This window comes from Myotis davidii, unplaced genomic scaffold, assembly GCF_000327345.1.
Source record: "Myotis davidii unplaced genomic scaffold, ASM32734v1 scaffold1040, whole genome shotgun sequence".
NCBI classification, from domain to species: Eukaryota; Metazoa; Chordata; class Mammalia; order Chiroptera; family Vespertilionidae; genus Myotis; species Myotis davidii.
The window spans coordinates 374,354-393,811 of NW_006292683.1; the positions used below are offsets into that span (position 1 = coordinate 374,354).

At 40.5% G+C, this 19,458-nt stretch overlaps 1 pseudogene; it reads left to right on the forward strand.

Annotated features, from left to right (window-relative positions):
- Window positions 1-18,532: 18,532 nt before the first annotated feature.
- On the forward strand, window positions 18,533-19,077 carry LOC102766262 (annotated as a pseudogene).
- Window positions 19,078-19,458: the final 381 nt, after the last annotated feature.

A 19,458-nucleotide genomic window follows, 5' to 3' on the forward strand; every position in this document is an offset into this window, starting at 1 on the left:
CATTTTTAGATTGGATTGTTAATCTTCCTTTTGTTAAGTTGTATGAGTTCCCTGAAAATCTTGGAGATTAAACTCTTATCAGCGATAACATTGGCAAATATGTTCTCCCATTCAGTGGGCTTTCTTGTTTTGTTGATGGTTTCTTTTGCTGTACAACGCTTTTTATTTTGATGTAGTCTCCTTTGTTTATTTTCTCTTTAGTTTCCATTGCCCTAGGAGCTGTATCAGTGAAGATATTGCTTTGGCATATGGCTGAGATTTTGCTGCCTGTGGATTCCTCTAAGATTTTTATCAATATTTTCCAAATGATAAATATATGATGTCACAAAATCTTTCAAAATGCAAGCTTAGGCCAGTGGATTTTCTTGTTACAGAATATGAAAACTTTATTCATATTGTTTTTGATTCCACATGGTAACCAAACTTTATAAAACTCCCACTTGTCCAGTTGCAGTATAGTACTAAGTAAGCATAGCCACAATTATCTGAGAAGTCTTTTAACATACTCCCCCTTTTTGCAAATATGTGGCCATGTGAAGATGGATTTTCTTCATGTACTTGAACCAAAATAACACATCGCAGCAGACAGTGTGCAGAAACAGATGTGTGAATCCAGCTGTCTTCTATTTATCAAGCTATTGAAGAGATTTGCAAAATGTAAAACCAGGTCACTCTTCTCACTAAACTTTAGAGCTTTGGGTTATAATTATTATTATTGTCATTGGTTTAAACAGTAGATGAGTATTTTCTTATAGTTCTAAGGCCAGAAGTCCAAGATTCAGGTGTCAGTAGGTTTGGTTTCTCTGAGTCCTCTCTCCTTGGCTTGCAGATGGCCATCTTCTCATTATGTCCGCACGTGGTCTTCCTCGCACATGCCGGGTACCTCTGTATGTCCAAATTTCCTCTTCTTATAGTTACTTTTCCTAAAAACCTACTTTATTTATGTTAAAAGTAATTACTTTGTTGGTGGCAGTAGGCTGAGTTATGCCCCGCCCCCCGCCCCCCTCCCAAGATATTCACATCTTAATGGCTGGAACCTGCAGATATACTTTATATGGCCAAAGGGACTTTGAAGATGTGATCCAGATAAGCATTTTGAGAAGGGGAGATGTTGGGCTTTTGGGTGAACACAATGCCAGGACTGTCTGCTCATCTCGGGACTATTTTTTGAGTGTGTGAGGAATAACTTATTTTATTTAAAACGCTGCATTTGCAGTCTCTTTGTTACAGCACTCCAGCCTGTACCTAATTAATGCAAATAACTGATATTATCCCTATATTCTCTTCTAAGTGTGAAATCCCTTTTCAACATCAATTTTAACTAATTTGATGAAGATTTTAATATCTCATCTGATTTTTAATGAAAAAAAAGATCAAAAGAAAATTATAGATATTTTTAGAAAAAAAAGTATCCTTTTTCTATTAAGTCCAATTTTTTATTAACTTTTCTGTGCTGTAGAGGAAAAAACGGCTTTAATGTGATTTTCCTAATCCTTAGATTGAAATGAGAATTTTTACCAGCGATTATTGGTGTGATCTCTTGCTGTTAACTCCTTTGTTAATTTTTGCCACTCTTTGGAGCTTTCAGCAAATTGAAATCATTTCTGAGGAATTAAAATAATGATTCCCATAATTTTGTCTTTGAAAATACTTTGATTTTTTTTTTTTAATTTCTAATCAATTGGGCAGGCACTATTTCCATTTGACCAGTGAGGAGGTACCAGGAATCCAGAAAAAGTAAGAGACGACTCAAAACATAGAACTATCTGATGGCAGGGCCAGACCAAAAGCCAATTAACTGCGTGCACATGTGCTGAAATACAACAGTTTTGTAGCGGACACATCATTGGTTATTTTCAGAACACTTGGTGGGTTACTCAAACTTGTAATTGTTGGGCTCCCTTCCTATTCTAAAATTGGAAAGATACAGAGAAGATTCGCAAACTTGTAACTGTTTGAATTAGAAACAACTGGTTTCCAAATATCCAATAATGTGTCTAAATAGCTTTTTCAATGCATAACCTCATCCTATCAAACTTCCAAAATGTGATATAGGCAGTGAATATAGGTAATAATCATTAGGATTACAATGGAAGCACATTAACACATATTACCACCCTATCCATAACTATGCTATTTACCAAGGAGAAGTCTCAAGGTCTGGGAGCTTTCACTGTACAACGTGAAGCTCAGGAAACTCATGTCAACGAAGGAAAAATAAGCTGGAACACTTAAATAGTTAGAGAGACCACCAAGCCTGTCTACATGAAAAGAAGCGGTGAGAATAGACAACATGTCACATCACAGGACGTATCCTTCATGAGAAAAAGCTAAGAAATCCAAAACAACAATGCCAGAAAAAAATGTGCGTCTATTCACATGGCACATGACATTATGATTATTTTCTTCTGACAGAAATAAATTATATAAATAGGACATCAAAAGGAGCATGTAGCTTTGATCTCATTTCTAATTAATTGCATCCAGAGAATTATCAGATTACATAAGTGAGGGATCGTAAGTGTTAGTTACGTAAATAATTAATAAGTATCTATGATCTATTGGGCTTTTATCTGTCGTTCCCAAGAAGGGGAAGTTAACTATAGTTTAGCAAGTAAAAATACACTTAAGTCTCTTTTCTAGGCTTATTTCCTTACAACTTGGAGATCTTTCCTTAAGAGCAAGACCATTTCTATCATCCTATTTAGAATAGTGTGTTCATGAGCACAAGCCACAATTAAGAGTTTCTTTTTAGCCTGGCTGGTGCGGCTCAGTGGTTGAGCTTCGACCTATGAACCAGTTCGATTCCTGGTCAGGGCACATGCCCGGGTTGCAGGCTCAAACTTCAGTGTGGCGTGTGCAGGAGGCAGCTGATCCATGATTCTCTCTCGTCATGGATATTTCTATCTTTCTCTCCCTCCTTTCCTATCTCTGAAATCCGTAAGATTATATATTTTTTTAAAAGCTTATTTTTAAAGGTTCTTGTGGCAAAAAAAAAATGTTTGGTTTGCCACCAGCACCCGTCCTGTTCTTCCTTAGAAATAGAGTTGTAGCTGGGATGCAACTGCCTGGCAAAGGGCTACTTTGTCCAAGCCCCTAGCCATGAAGAGTGTCCACAGGACACTTGAAAGGAATGGGAATGGATGGAGGTTTTTACTTCCACTTAACTTCCTTACGAGGAAAATGTTGGCAACTGGTGATGCCCAGAGAAACCTTAAAAGTCATGTGTTAAAGATGGCGAAGCTGTTGTCGCCTTTGGTCCCTGAAAGACTGTGTAGAGGAGAACCTCCTCTGACAAAGAGCTCTCATCTCAGACTAAGGAAAAGAGAAACAAGCTTCTTGGTCCCTGACGCCACTGAATATCCAGGGACTCTGCTGCAACAGCTTAGCTTGCTAATGCGCTGCAGAACAAATCAAATGGCCTCACGTCGGGGTTACAAATTCTTTCTAACCCTTAGCTGTACTTCATAAACCTAATCAGCCTAATTCTGCTTCTGCGAAGTAGGTGAAATCTACCTATAAAATTGGATGTTTGTGACTTACCACTCTCTGTTCAGTGTAGGTTGTGTCGAGAGGAGGAAAAATAAACATTGAAGCCATTCTTCATGGGCATATTCAAATTTGCTCCACCTCAAAATATGTCTTAAGATAACCCCTTTCAATATTCTTTTCAACCTAGGACTTTATCTTACGCGCTTCAGCCACTGGCTCCCTTAGTTCTCACACTCTCTTGCCCCGGCTGGTTTGGCTTAGTGGATAGAGCGTCGGCCTACAAACAGAAAGGCCCCAAGTTTGATGCTGGTCAAGAGCACATGCCCGGGGTTGCGGGCTCAGTCCCCAGGGAGCCAATCAATGATTCTCTCTCATCATTGATGTTTCTATTTCTCTCTCCCTCTCCCTTCCTCTCTGAAATTATTAAAAATATATTTGGATATAGTCTCTTTGGTCTTTTTCTCTTTGTGCTGAAATATACTTGAGTCTTCCATATACTCTAAAGCATTTTCTTTTAGTTGTACCTCCATTTTACCCTACCATCTTATCTTTTTCCTTTCCTTATCTTTCTCCTCGTTAATCCTACTTTATCTTTCTCAAAATTCTCAAGAGCACTCAACCTTTCTTGCTCCAAGTTCAAACAATTTCTTCTCTAACCCCATCCTTATACGATGAATTCATGAATCCAATGATGTTGGCGAGTGTTACTCTTTCTAAAGAATTAGAAACACTGATGGCTGTTATCTTTTGGTTTTAGTTCTTTGACCATTCCTTCGGAAATCACCACTTTGTCTCATCGCCCCCCTGACTTAACAAATTTAGGTCATCCCAAAGGTCTGTCCATTAACTTATTTTCTCTCTCCATTCTCTCCCTTGGCTATTCTATTTACCACCATAGTTCTCTGATGGGGTGCACTTCAGTCTATTATGTGTTTATTTCCAGTATTCATGTGGATACCTTACCAGCAACTCAAGTTCAACATTCCAACATGGAAATCATATTCCTCTCATTCACATTATCTCTTACCTCTCATTTCTACATTTCTGTTCATGGTAACATAGTTTTCCCCACACTCAGGCTTAAAATTTCAGAATAAATTTTTTAACACATCTCTCTTTTTCTTCTCAATGTTTAGGTATTTGCTACATCTTTTTATTTATTTTTGTCTTTTTGTTTCTGCTTTTGAAATAATCCTCCTAGCTGTTCCTGTGTTTGCCTTTCCCCCATTAACACTCAAATATAGCTTCAAGATCTTATTTTTCCTGGGCTTTGCAATATGCTTCTCATCTCTAAATCCTTCTCCCTTTGACGCCATTCATATACAACTGTCATAGTAATTTTCCTATTGTGCAACTCTCAGCATGTCATTTCCTCAGTATTAAAAAATCTGTAGCTCCCCATTGCTTACTAAAGTGAAGACTTTGCCTGACTTACAAGGTCCTTTTTCTATTTATAAAATGGAGATAATATCAGGATTTCTCAGAGGAGCATATTATTAGGCTACAAAGATGGTAGAGTTTGGCAAAGTATGAAATATTTTATAAATGTTAATTATTGTGATTATGATTATTATTGGAATCGTCTCCAAATATATTTAAAGCTTTTTACAAGCAGGAACAATGTGTTAAGGTTTTTCCTCTCTCCTAAAATAATTACCAGAATGAACTTGTACATAGAACTTACTTATTAAGTACTTGTTAAACAACAGTAGCAAAAACAAAACTAGAATTAAAATGATACCTGAAAATTCAGATAAAACTTCAAATGGGTTGACTCTATAATACCTGATTGTAATAAGAGTTATATGGAATTTTTATTTTTTATTTTATGGTTCATGTTACTTATATTGCTTATGATTCAAAATGACTACAAATTAGTCTACAGAATACTGGAAAAAGTGGACACAAGTGTGCTATCTCTCAAATATTAGAGCACTTAAAATACTTTAGCTAAACAGATAGAAAATGAAATTATTTTCCTCATCTTTAAGAAAGAACAAAGATTACATGCATGTGTAAACGACATAACAGAACATGTCACTTGGAGCACTGGGTGAATGGTGTTCATTATCTCCAGGCAAATGTGTGCAAGTGAGATCATCAGCCAAGCATTTGTTGATATCGCACAGTGATTTGTATAAACCAAAACAAGAACACCTCTGCTCAGACAGTACGTTCCTCCAGAGGTTGATTAGAATAAGGGAATTTCAAAAGGAGGATTAGAAGACAGTTTCAGCAGGCGGCAAATAACACATAAAAATATAGCCATTAGCATTCTCTAGAGATGAATAAGAGTCCCACAAAGTAGAATAAACAAGGCCTGCTGATCTCTGCTGAGGGGTTTCGAAATCAAATGCTAGAGCCATCTTATTGACGACTGAGAGCTTTACAATTGCTTTACTAGTGGGTTTATTTCATGCAAAACCATTTATAAATTCCTATATCTCAAAGTGAGAAAAAATGCATTTTTGTCCACATGAGCATATATTTTTATAAGTAACTTAGAATTTCAAGTGTTTTATTTTTCTAACAAAATGAACTGTACTTAGCACTTGAACTCAGGCTAGGTGAGTGACTACTGATGTATAGTTAAGCCTCTCACATGGCAATGGGAACAGGATTCTCCCACGCGCATTGCTCACCTCCACCCACATTTGTCGCTTTTCCCTGATGGACACACAGCAGGTGAAGGAGCCCTCTGTAGACTCTCCATCATGGACCCACCAGGACGGTCGCTGGTAAAACCCCATGAGCTCCTTGGGCCTGGGTGATGTTGCTCCATGTGCAAGATCACCTCTACTCCACAAGCCTTCTAGTTTTTGGTAGCGGGCTTGGGATTTTCTAGAACCTCCTCTGTGAGTTGCTATCAGGAAGGTCCTCCATCATCCCCCTGCTGCTGTTCTCTGATTTAGCTCTTAGATTAGCAGCACCAAGAACACAGCTGGCAAAGAGTAGGCAGGTAACTGCTTCCCTTCCCCAGTGGTTCCAAGAGAGGTGCCTTTGCGGAAGATTGTTAAGGCAAAATAGGGGCATATATTGATGTAACAGTGGTTAAAATTAAAATGCAAAGAGGTTAGAGGAAGTGATGTGAACACAGATTCAGAAATCCACCCAGTAGGGAGTTTGGGGTGGTGCCTTTTTCTGTGTTCACTTTCCCACATAATACCAGTGTGGGCACATCACACACCACTCCCTGGCCATGAGGCACCCAACCTCCCCCAGGCTCCCTGGCCCATCCCAGGCTCACTGCCCTGAGGGTGAATTCTGGCTTCTCCTCTGAGCAACCACCTCTCTTTCATGTTCCTCTAGGCCCCAAGTCCCCAGCTGTGTGGTAAATCTGCTTGTGGAAGTTGAGGAGCAACAGTTTCCTAAAGCCGTGCTGACAGTAACCCTCCCATGTTGCAAGCAGATTGACAGATCCAAGCACACAGGCACTCAATTCCCTGGATGAGCAGGATTTGGCCATACACCACCCCTGGGTCCCTCTTCTTTCCCTCTGTAGATTTGTTTGAAGATCTTCCTTTCTTTCTTTTAAATATATTTTTACTAGAGGCCCGGTGCATGAAATCGTGCATGGAGTGGGGGTGGGGGGGAGGTTCCTTCAGCCTGGCCTGCACCCTCTCGCAATCTAAGACCTTTCAGGGGATGTCTGACTACCAGTTTAGGCCCAATCTGCAGAACCAGCAGTCAGACATCCCTCTCTCAATCCTGGACCACTCACTCCTAACTGCTCACCTGCCTGCCTGATCGCCCCTAACCATTATACTGCCTGCCTGATCACTCCTAACCACTTGCCTGCCTGCCTCATCGCCCCTAGCCACTTGCCTGCCTGCTTTATTGCCCCTAACCACTCGCCTGCCTGATCACCTCTAACCACCCCTGCCTGCTTGATTGCCCCTAACCACGCGCCTGCCTGCCTCATCGCCCTGGTCTCTGGTCGTTTTGGTTGTTCCACCCTTTCGGTCGCTGGCCTTTTATTATATAGGATTGATTTCAGAGAGGAAGGGAAAGGAAAAGAGATAGAAACATCAATGATGAGAGAGAATCATTGATTAGCTTCCTCTTGTATGCTCCCCACTGGGGATTGAGCCCACAACCCAGGCATGTGTCCTTGAACAGGAATCAAACATGGGACCCTTCAGTCCACAGGCCAACACTCTATCCACTGAGTCAAACTGGCTAGGGTGAGGCTCTTTCTTTCTTCTGGTTTCTTTGCCCCCTGGCTGTGTGCATTGTGTCCCAGATCTCAGCTCAAGTGCCTACTCTTGGTTTGGACTCCCATTACATACACATTTTGCAGTATATCGATCTGCTCAAATGTTCAGTGAGAACTATTTCACAAATAGAAATATAGTGTTTCATTTCATTCAGAAAAATGCTATTAGCATATTTAGAATAAAAATAACATTATACAGGGGGAAAATGCATACATATGTACACATATGCCCTTGTAATGTACCATATATTTCTAATATGATTTCCTTTATTTTCTGACTTTGAAGTTAATATATTCTAATACTTCAGGACAAAAATGTGACAGGGCGATTTTTGGAAACTTTTCTTCATTTAATGTACTGGCTCACAGAGCTGCAAGTCACTCATTTATTTGTTCACCAAGCAAGTGTTTTTCTGCTGCCTAAGTGCCAACGTGATAGGCACTTGCAGGTTTAGAGGTAAGGGGGATAAATTGGGGGAAAAAGATACAATCTATATAAGACTTTAGCTGTGCTGTGGAAAACTCATAATTTAACAGGCCATAGAGAACAAAGAGATGGATGGGTAAATACATCATTTTACTGTAACTCATTAAGTGATGCAATATAAGTAGATATGAAGTCCTGAGTCAGTGATTAATGGGGAACGACCAACTGTGGCTCACGGAAGCTGGAGATGCCTCATAGACAAGCCCGAGAGTTATTTTATGTTTTATCCGCAGCGTTGTGTAAGGTGCCCTGTCTAAAACCACATGACCTAATCTTCTCACATGCCTGTGGCTCTCTGTGGGGAAGGTGATGAAGTGAAGGAAGTAGAAATTGTACAGCCACCCTTCTGCCCCAGGACTGCTACCCTACCTTATTTTTGTTAACTTTCTGACCAGGCTTACTGCAGAAGAGGAAGTTTATGCCTGGGGTGACCAATGGAGATGAGGCCTGGCTTCTAATAGGGGAGCCTGGATTTCTCCCTTTGGGCCAAGTGTAGAGCTGGGGAAAATTTGAGGACTTGGAGAAAGCAACGTGTTCCTTGAAGGCAGAGAACAGTCATCTGGTAAACCCTCTTTACTTCGCTCAGTGCCTGAATGTGTGTCCATTGCCCACCTGAGGTGACTCACTCAGAGTGACAATAGGTGGGCCTGCACTCTCTTGCTGGAATTAGAAGCTTGCAATATATGTATCACCAATCTTTCATCAGAGTTTCTGTTAAGAAAAAAAAAAGCACATTTCTTAGGCCATGATGTTTCCTGAATGAGATCTTTCAATACATTGTGCCCATCCAGATAAATCTTGCACTGAGCCCAAGACCTGGCAGTGTATATGAAGGCCATTTGTCAATTGCTAAATTGTGAATGACTCAATCAATCAGTATTATCTTTAGCTGTAGAGATCCCCCTTTGAAGTCAACATAAACCATGCATATTTAGGCTGGTAAGAGAAATATCTTGCAAACAAATTTTAGAGAGACTTTCTTCTCTTGCCTTTCTTGTGATGAGAACGTGGTCACACATCTGCTACCCAGGCCTCAGGGCCTTTTGCTCACTCTCTCTAAGTGCTTTTAGGGCGAAGCACAGGAAAGCCTCTAGGGTTGGCACCAGGGTTGGCACCTCAGCAGCCTGTAACACCTAGTGCAGCTTGGGGGCTGCCTTTTTCCCTGTGGAAAGTATGTTTCGTCATCCCAAACAAAGGACAAGTGTTTACCCCATTCTTATTTGGTATTCCCTTAATCTGTCAATACATTTTCAATCTCTTTCCTCAATTAATCCAAATAGTTTATTTTCCTCCCCAAACCAGAAATGCCATACCCAGTTTGTCTTGTCTAAGCCTGTCCCTTTTCCTACTAACAGTGTTTCCATTGTTAAGAGAAGTCTGCGTTTTTACATGTCTTTTTTGAGTCACGGACCACAGTGTTTAACACAGCAAGATAACTGCTGCAGCTATGCAGGAAATGAAGCACATTAGTCAAATTCCTTTCATTAAGAAGAGCAAATAAAAAAGAAACAGCATGCCATTTTAATTTAATTATCTAAATACAGAGATTCTTCATTTATTAAATCCAAACAGAAGTACTTTCAAAAAACTATAATCCCAATTAACCTATATTTTATTTACTTTGGCTCATGTATGACACCTAAAGTGGTAATGTGTCAACTGTCAACTCTCTGATTTATTTTTCATTACATTGTAATTTTTAGTTCTTGGATCAAAATCTATTTTACTCTTTACTTATTTTGAATTTTAAGCAACTTGGCTTACCATTCAGAGACCAGCAAACTGTCTACCTGTTTCTTTTATCTGCCCATTCTGTCTCCTTGCTAATCATTCATTTTTTTCAGTGACATGTGCTTGAAAAGATGTTCAATAAGTATTCACTTTCTTTTCTTAGATGCTAAGAATTAACGTTCTGATGATTACTTTGGTCTTCTCTTAATCAAAGTCACATACTATGTATCATCCCTCAGAAGATACTCTTTTACTATTTTTACCTTTTCCTCCCGTAGTTGGTATGATGCACATTAACTATGGTAAAATATGAAGCTGCTAGACGCTAGCTAGTCATTGCTATTTCCACGGATCATACTTTAGGTTGGCAATTGCAGCAAAAAGAACACTTTCATTTCCACCAACACCTCCAGCCACCACTCTGAATCACTGTCCTGTAGCAGTTTTTAATGTAGTTATAAAGCTGTATTTCAGTTAGTAAAAATGATATCCCTCTTCTGGTGGCTATGACAGTATAATAAATGTTGCAAATGCAAAGAAGATAAAAATTATACCCACAGATCCTTGGAGAGATGACTTGTGTGAAATAAAGAACTCCTCTGTTTGTGGCCAACACAGAGACTGATGCAGGAGCACTTCCTAAATTGTGGGCTGTATTTTGACATCCTCTTCTCGTTAACTCCAATTTGCTTCCTTTCCCCATGAACATTTATCTGAGGTCTGAGTCCTGTTCTCCCCAGGTACAGGTGAGCACAGTATAAACAGATGGTCTGATAAATGAATATGAGCATTAATGCTAACGATCCAACTTGTTCCCTTACCCCAGAATGTCTTCAATAACCAAGGTTTTAAGTCAGATGACGGAGCAATGAGGGGATTTAGATACTCATATCCAGATATTTATACTTAGACATCCACAGAACTTTTATAACTTTAAACCTTTAAAAGGAACGAAGAGATTTAGGCTTGGAGGAAGCTCATGTCCACCGCTCCTAGGGACTGTCACTTCCTCCTTCTCCTTTCATTCACTTGTTCTACAGTCATTGTTTCTCCCTTGTGTCTAGCACTGTACAAGGCATGTGGCCATGAACAAGTTAGGACGTTCAAAAAACTAAAAGGCTTTCCGCCTCAGTATATCCGAGTCCAGAGGTAAATCACCAAGAACTCAAATTCCCTTTACCTTCTGCTCCACTATCATAACATGAGCTTTTCCTCACGGTCCTAAAATGTCGGTTTTTTCTAATACCCAGACTCTGAGTCCAAGCAGAAAGAAGAAGGAAAGACAAAGGCAAAGTGCAAAAGCAAGAGACACATGCAAACTGAGTCTTTCTCTTTAAAAAATGTTTTGTTTTGTTTGTTACTAGCCCGCAGGAGACTTCTGATGAACTCTTATTGGCCAGAACTAGGTCACATGACCACTTCTAACCTGAAGGTGAATATTTTAGCTGGTCACATTGTTGCACTGAGCACAGTCTAGGTTCTATTATTACAAAAATTGGGTAGAAGGAATTTGGCCTAAGAAACTAGCCATGTTTGCCACAGGGATATAACTACTTGGAAACGGAGGGAAGGCCAATCTTAAATAATATTACACTTAGCATGATGCCCTCAAGATCTGGCCATGTTTTCCCAAATGGCAATATTTCGCCGTGTGTGTGTGTGTGTGGTGTGTGTGTGTGTGTGTGTGTGTATGGTTACCAGAGGGAAAGGGGAATGGGGCAGGGAGGATGAAGAGGGTAAAGGGGGTCAAATATATGGTGATGGGAGGAGACTAGAGTTTGGGTAGGTGGGCACACAATGCAATATACAAATGATGTATTATGAGGTATACACCTGAAACATTTATGTTATTAAGCAATGTTACCCCAATACATTTAAATTAAAAATGGAAAACAAGAATTAATATTGCCACTAATACTGAGTAGTGGCCTGAACAAAGTAAAAGATAGGATAAAATCTGGTTCAAGCTAAAAGTAAAACCTGGAATTAAATAAGTGCTGAGATGAGTTGGAGCTTGGTACCTTAAAGAGTTCAAAAAAAAAAAATAAGTTGAAACCAGTGCTGGCGGAAAGAGAGGAACCTAACTCTGTGTGAAGGCTAGAAGGTTAAACAGAGACTTGTGCAGCAATATGATATAGGTTTGAATCCATGAGCATGGGCAGGTGCGGCATATTTTAATGAAGAGTTGGCTTCATGAGTTTGTTTTTTTTAGAACATTCTGGATTTTTCCAATAGGGGCTAAGGAGAGGACAAGGGAAATAGAAGCGAATATGAAAACACCATTTTTCCTGAGAGGAAAGAAGTGATGTTAGTTGGACTGGGCTAGAAGCAGAAGAATGGAGCTTTGTAGAATTCTTTAGAGTGACAGGACTAAGTGATTGTTTTGAGGTGGTGTGTGGGAGGGAGAGGCCACTGTGAGAATGAGAATGAACAGCCGTAGGCCATGCCCAGGCTACTGACATGGTGTAAGTGGTGAAAGGGATGTAGCCTTTGAGGGAGGGTAAATACGGATGCGTTCCATCTTAAATACTGGTGTTCGAGGTATTTGCTGGGTATTTAAGAAGATCTGTGTAGTGCACAGTTCAATACTGGGTCTAGAACTCACCAGAGCTCCAAGAAGAAGACTCAGCTTGGATTTTTGTGCATGGAAAGCAAGGTCATAACCAAAGCCATGGGAATAGATGAGAATGTCATACAAAAGTGGGAAGAGTGAGAAGCCAAAGACGGAACTCCTGCTTTTGGACTGTGGAGATATTAAAGTAGGTGGCTGCAGGAACAGAGAAAGTTGAGAAGTTACCTCCAAAGGAAGGACAGAGCTGTGAAAGACACTTTCCAAATGAATAGCATAATAGCATCTTATTCTATGTGAAGAAAGGCAAGTGCTGTGGCAGGAGATTTCAGGCAGTCCTGACCTAGCAGGGTAGAGGAATCAGCCACGCCTAGGCGAAGTTGGGCAGAATTGAGGCCAAGACACTTGGTTCCCAGCCATGTAGAATACTAAGTACCGAAAGTGCATCTGCATATCTTCAATTTCATCAATAAGGGGATAGACAGGTCCTTGGAAAACCTGCCCTCTTTAAATCCTCACCTTCCATGCCCTGCTCTGATTTTTTTTATGTTTAGCTACAGAAGTTTCTCTCAATTAAAGCAAGACAGGCTCTAATTCATTATTTGCTCTTTGTAGATATGTGTTTGTGCTGAATGTAATTTTCTAAGCTTTAAGGAAACTTTACATTTCTTATTGAACAATAAGGTTGAGTTTATCTTTATTTGTACATGAGAATGGCAGGTTATTGGGACAGTGAAGGCTTTGAAAACCATCTCTCACACTGCTCGGGGGACTGGGTGAGAACAGGTATGATAAATGTTCCAGGCTCCCCACTTGCCTAAAGAGGAGGACCTCTGGATACATGTGATGGGGGCTCTGGACATGTCTGCCAGCCTATATTTCCATTCTATCTCTATAGCCTCTCCCCTCCTTCCTTCTTCACCCTGGTACCCCCACCCCACCCTCACCCCATCTCTTTGCCTCAAAATTCCCAGATGCCAGAGAACATTCTCCTGGTGTCTTTCTCCTCTTTCTAACCCCTTGACCCCTGGCCCGGATTTCTCACTCTTCCAGGCTAGGAGATTAAGGGGGATGCCCAAGGATGCCCCAGTTGTACAAGAGAGAGTGTACATGGACACTGGATGGGAACTCACAGCCCTTTATAACGCATGAGGAATCTAGCCTTTGGGGCACCTGGAAATGACAGCTTCTAAAGAGAGGAAATCTCAGTTTTTGAGAAATTACAAGAATACTTGACCTGGTTACACATGGAGGATTTGTATGTGTTCATTTATGTGAATGGGGAAAACAGGGCTAGGATGGGATGGAGTGGACTGACCAAGATAAATGAAATATACATGGTTTCAGATGTCACGTACTATATTAGACTAAGATTTGGATAAACTCTAAAACTCTGGTTTATTTTTATTTTTGCTAATAATGTAAACCCTTTTTTAACACATATGCCTAATAGTTATATGGTATAATATGCATGCATATCCTAATGCATAGACAAGGAATATACATATACACATTTGACCTATATGAATTTATTACACACATATATAACTCTTTGGCCAATTACAAATTATATATCAGCTGGAATTACTACCCCTTTTCTTTCATACACAAGCAATTTCCAAGAGCCATTGTCAGCTTTAAACATCTGACTTCCATGACTTACATATTGAAGACGCCAAAGCAAAGGTCCACTTCCGTTACTAGGTCCATAGGTCCATACTCATAGAGTCTGGGTTATTAGGATGCTGCTTTCAGAGCTTTTGAAGTAGAATTGCTTGAAAATGTGGTATAAATGTGAAAAATGAATTCTTTATTGTCATTTCAGACGACCTCGATGAGAAACTGTACATTGTAGAAGAACAGAGGGAATTCCTCTGCTCTAGAGAATGGTTGCCATCCAGTGGCCATACTTGCCTTTTGAAAGCCAATCTTTCAGCTGCATTCATCTGTGACAATACATTTAAGGCTTAGAGCAGCAAAGAGAGTGGAGAGAGAAAAATGAAACCCTTCTCCAGCGCAGCCTGGGCAGCTGTTATTTTCTGTCAGGAGTATGAGTCCATAGGCAAGTGCCCCTAAAGAATGGCGTGCTTCCGTGTGCATTTGTTACGGATGAAGCTTTAAAGAAAAACCCAGCGGTAGAACCCTGTAAATATACACGTACAGAAACAGATGTGGGCGTTACTGGCAATATTTAAAATGCAAGTCAGAGCAGTGCAATAAAAAACTGTATTCTTCCATTTCCCCTTAAAAGTCATTTATTTTTGTGCTTCTGGACTCCAATAATATCGTGACAGGTGATGACCGTAAATCTTTCCACCTGAGAAGATCTGTAACTGCTCCCCTAGACGGACTGGGGCTTCATATCTCTGATGGGTGTGCTTTTAAAATGTGCAGCTTTCCAAGTGCCTGTCCAGGGTTCTGATTCAGCAGGCCTGGGAGGGACGCAGACACCATCCCGGTTAACAAACTGAATTTTAATACAAGGGGTTAGGAAATTGTATCAAGTAAACACTGACCAAGGGCTAATCTTATTTTTAAAAAAATATATTGTATTGATTTCAGAGAGGAAGGGAGAGGGAGAGAGAGATAGAAACATGAATAAGAGAGAATCATTGATTGGCTGCCTCTTACATGCCCCCTAATGGGGGGTTGAGCCCACAACCCAGGCGTGTGCTCTGACCAAGAATGGAACCTTGACCTCCTAGTTCATAGGTCAATGCTTAACCACTGAGCCATGCTAGCTGGGCAGGGCTAATCTTGTCATTAATTAGTGATTGCCAACTAAAAACATTTCTTCAGGGGAGATGAGGAAACCAAATAAAAAAACCCAACTTAAAGCTTCGGGGAAACTTTCACATTAAAGATTTTTTCCTAAAATTTCCCCCCTAAATTTCAAGCCTGCTCTTCCAGGTAGCATCATTCTCAGACAATAATGCACATTTTAAATTCTTTATTTTACTTCGAAAGAATCACAGAATGGTTGATTAGCAGCAAGGTAAGACCTGAAGTCATTATAGACTCCTTGCTGCAGCTCCAAAACTCAGCACACACTGAAGTTCAGAGTGATGCCTGCGGAATTCTGTAGTGTCCTGGCAGCTCAAGCATTGTGGGTGTCCCGAATTATCTCCTTAGGCTAGTTCCTAAAAGTGGAATTTCTGGATTAGAAGCCAATGTTTAATGTGAAGGCTTTGTATGTATTGCCAAATCATAATATTAAAAATAATGATCATAATAAAATGAAACACATGAACACTTACAGTGTTAGGCACTGTGTGTGTCTCAATCATCAGTACCACATTACAAATTTAATGTTATCATTTGCGCATTTTAATGGTAGTTAAAAAATGAGGCTTAAAGGCCCTGGCTGATGGGTCTGTTGGTTGGAGCGTTGTCATCCATGCACTGATTCCAGGTCAGGGCACAGACTTAGGTTGTAGGTTTCATCCCCAGTCGGGGCACATATGAGAGGCAACCGATCAATGTTTCTCTCTCTCTCTCTCTCTCTAACAACAACAACAGCCACATGGGTGAGGGATAATAATAATAGCACCTCCTCATGGGGTTGCCATGAGCATCAAATGAGTTAATACTTACCAGGTACTTAGCACTGCAGTGCAAGCATTTCCTGGGACCTAGGTCTGCCTTAATCCAAGGCCTTGTTGCTAACCATTAGGTATGCCTGACCGGGGATGGAACCTGCAACCTTGGCATATGGGGACAATGCTCTAACCAACTGAGCTACCCAGCCAGGGTGACAGTAGTTCTTAAATGCACATAATACCCATATACTGCAGAGATTAATTCTTCCCTGAAAGGTTTTCTACTGTGTTGCCGCACACAGAGGCCAGATTACGGCCTTTCTATGCTTGATGGTAAAATGGCTCTCAGGCCCCGAGTAATGCCATGATTGGTTGAACTAGGTGCCGTGGTGGGACTGACAGTGATGCTGATATACCTGTCACTGATTATGTGATTTGAGGGAAGAATCTTACCTGGCTACTTATGTGTGACTTCCAAGTTCAATCTCTTCCAACATGGATTTGACACTGCTTTGCATATCCAAATACATAGTAAGCAGGGCAATTTAAAAGAAAACAAAAGAATGAATTTTAACTGAACAGAAAGAGGAAGCAGATGTATCAGCTGTAGGGTTTGTTTGTTAATGCAGCTAGGGCAGCCATGGGCAAACTACGGCCCGAGGGCCGGATCCGGCCCGTTTGAAATGAATAAAACTATTGAAATAAAAGACCGTACCCTTTTATGTAATGATGTTTACTTTGAATTTATATTAGTTCACACAAACACTCCATCCATGCTTTTGTTCCGGCCCTCCCGTCCAGTTTAAGAACCCATTGTGGCCCTCAGTCAAAAAGTTTGCTCACCCCTGAGCTAGGGCCTACATTTAGCTCTGCGTTCCTGACAAAGGACACACACCTCCTATAGGGTCTTCCCCAAACAGCAGCGTGTAGGTTCCCCTGGGGAGCAGCTTTCTAGCTCTAAAGTGAGGGAGTGATGCTTCTGGAATTCTGTAGTGTCCTGGCAGCTCAAGCATTGTGGGTGTCCTGAATTATCTCCAGGTAAAAGAATGCCTTCAGATTACAGCGTTGCAAACAGAAATAGACTTCAAATGAGTATTTTTCACACTTGATGCTGAATAGATCTGCTTTTAAATAAAACTGTGTTTGTCTAAATTGTCTAGAAAAAAGTTTAAGAAAATGAGTCCATAACCTACTCCAAGTGGGAAATAATTGCCCCAATGACTTTTCGACAGGAATTAATACTACCATTTTCCGGTCCGTGCATATATGAGATCCCATGGCCCAAGTGCTCTGTTGGTGGTTATTGAATAAGACACCAGAAATTATCTTAATATGGGCCATTCATGCTTCAAAACATATTATTTTTTTGAAGCTTTTAAGTGTATCTGAGTGGTGAAAATTCACAGATTTTTCTCTAATCACATCAAACTCATAATTTCTGCATGAAATCTACTCTCCAAAAAAGATTTTGCCACACAGAGCTATTTTTTGGATACAATATATTGCCTTAGCACAGTAAGCTAAGGTTATTTCTATCTTCCCAAAGCTCAAAGTGGTTATTAACACAGTCAGAGCCAGAATGTTAGCAATTATCATTTTACCCAGTTTCCAATGGGGTCTTACCATGCTTTCACTAAACTTTATTTAACTGTATTGTGAGGTACATTTATACATATTTCCATTTTATAGATGCTAATTAAATGACTTCGATAAAGCAGGCAAATATTCCTCAAAATATAATGTTGAAAATTTTTGACCCAATATTTTCACTTTAGGATATTCATTCTAAAAAGTGTCCAAAATGTCGGCAAACATTTCCATCATGACTAGTGGTCTGAGTAACATGATAAACCATGACCCCTGAATGCCTAAGAGTGGGAAAGCATTTAGTTATGTTCCCTGGAGTATTTAGCTATTGATGATAGTTTAGAGCGCTTTGAGAATTTAAGCTCCTTGAAGAAGGTAATTTTGTGTTTTGTTCTTGCCCATATCCCCAGAATCAGAAGTGCTTATTCTGCTCATATGCGCACTCAATAAAGATTTGTGGGATGAATAGATATTTAGTCATTTATTAAGTAATTTTTACTCAGCTAGGCTTACGTAGGCACCTGGTATTTTTCTAAGTACTTTAAACGCATTCATCATTTAACCCCCCACAACACCACCATGAGGCAGTGGCAATTATTTACTTTACAACAGGGACAGAGTGACACAGGCAGTCACAGCACTTGTTCAGGGTCTTAAAGTTGAGTTTCAGCTGCCATTTGAACTCCTTTTGTTTCCAGTGTCAATGCTCTTAACCACTGCCCACTTTAATGAGATACATGAAAATGGCAGTTTGGAGAGGAGAATGGTGTGTTGGTTGGACTGTAAAATATTCCTCCTTCACAGAACAAATAAAAATTCCATCTCCTTTCCACCTACTTCCCCTTCCCTTCCCCCCACCTTGGGGCTCCTGCAAAACCAGTGTCTGTCTGTCTCCTTCCAGCGACGCCATCATGGTCATCTACCAGGACCTCACTAGCGACGATGAGATGTTCTCCAATATCTACAAGATCTGGGAGATTGCAGGCAGGCTGTGCCTGGAGGTAGAGGGGAAGATGGTCAGTAGGACCCAGGGAAACACTGATGACTCGCTTCTTGGTGGGAATGCCTCGCTGAAAGCCCGGAGGGCAAAGGTCCCAAAAGCACAGTCATCACTGGTGGTGATATCATCATGAACCATCACTTGCAGGGAACCAGCCTGACAAAAGGAGCCTACCAGAAGCACGTCAAAGGTGACATGAACCCAATCACAGGGTTTATGACCGGGGCTGCAGAACGGATTGAGCCCATCCTTGCTAATCTCAAGAACCACCAATTCTCTGTTGGTGAAAACATGCATCCAGATGGCATGGTTGCTATGTTGGACCACCGTGAGGATGGTGTCATCTCCATATTGACTTTTGTTAAGGATGGGTTAGAAATGGGAAAAAGTTTCCATTTGGAATTGTCACCTGTCATCATTTCTGGCTGCTGCTTGTCATCCACACACCAGGACTAGGACACCTGGGACTGACGTTATCCTGAGCTCTTCATTCATTGCGACCTTGATTTATCTGGAGAGGAGGCATTGTTTTTTAAGAAGAAGCATGTCATGTAAGTTATCTAAAAATTGAATGTGTTTAAACAAACGAACAAAAAAATTGCTTCACTATGTCCGAAGGACAATTTTTTACAAAAATGAAGGACAGAGAATGTTTTTAAAAAGCTGAGTTTAATTGTTTAAAACTGAAAAAATCTGGTAACATAATCCATATTTACCTGTTTCACAACAGCCTGGGGGTAAACACAAGGTTACCATAGCAGAAACAAAACAATTTCATCGACGTCCTAGCCTTCCTCCATGGAAGTCCCAAACAACTCAGATTCTACCCCAGTTTGA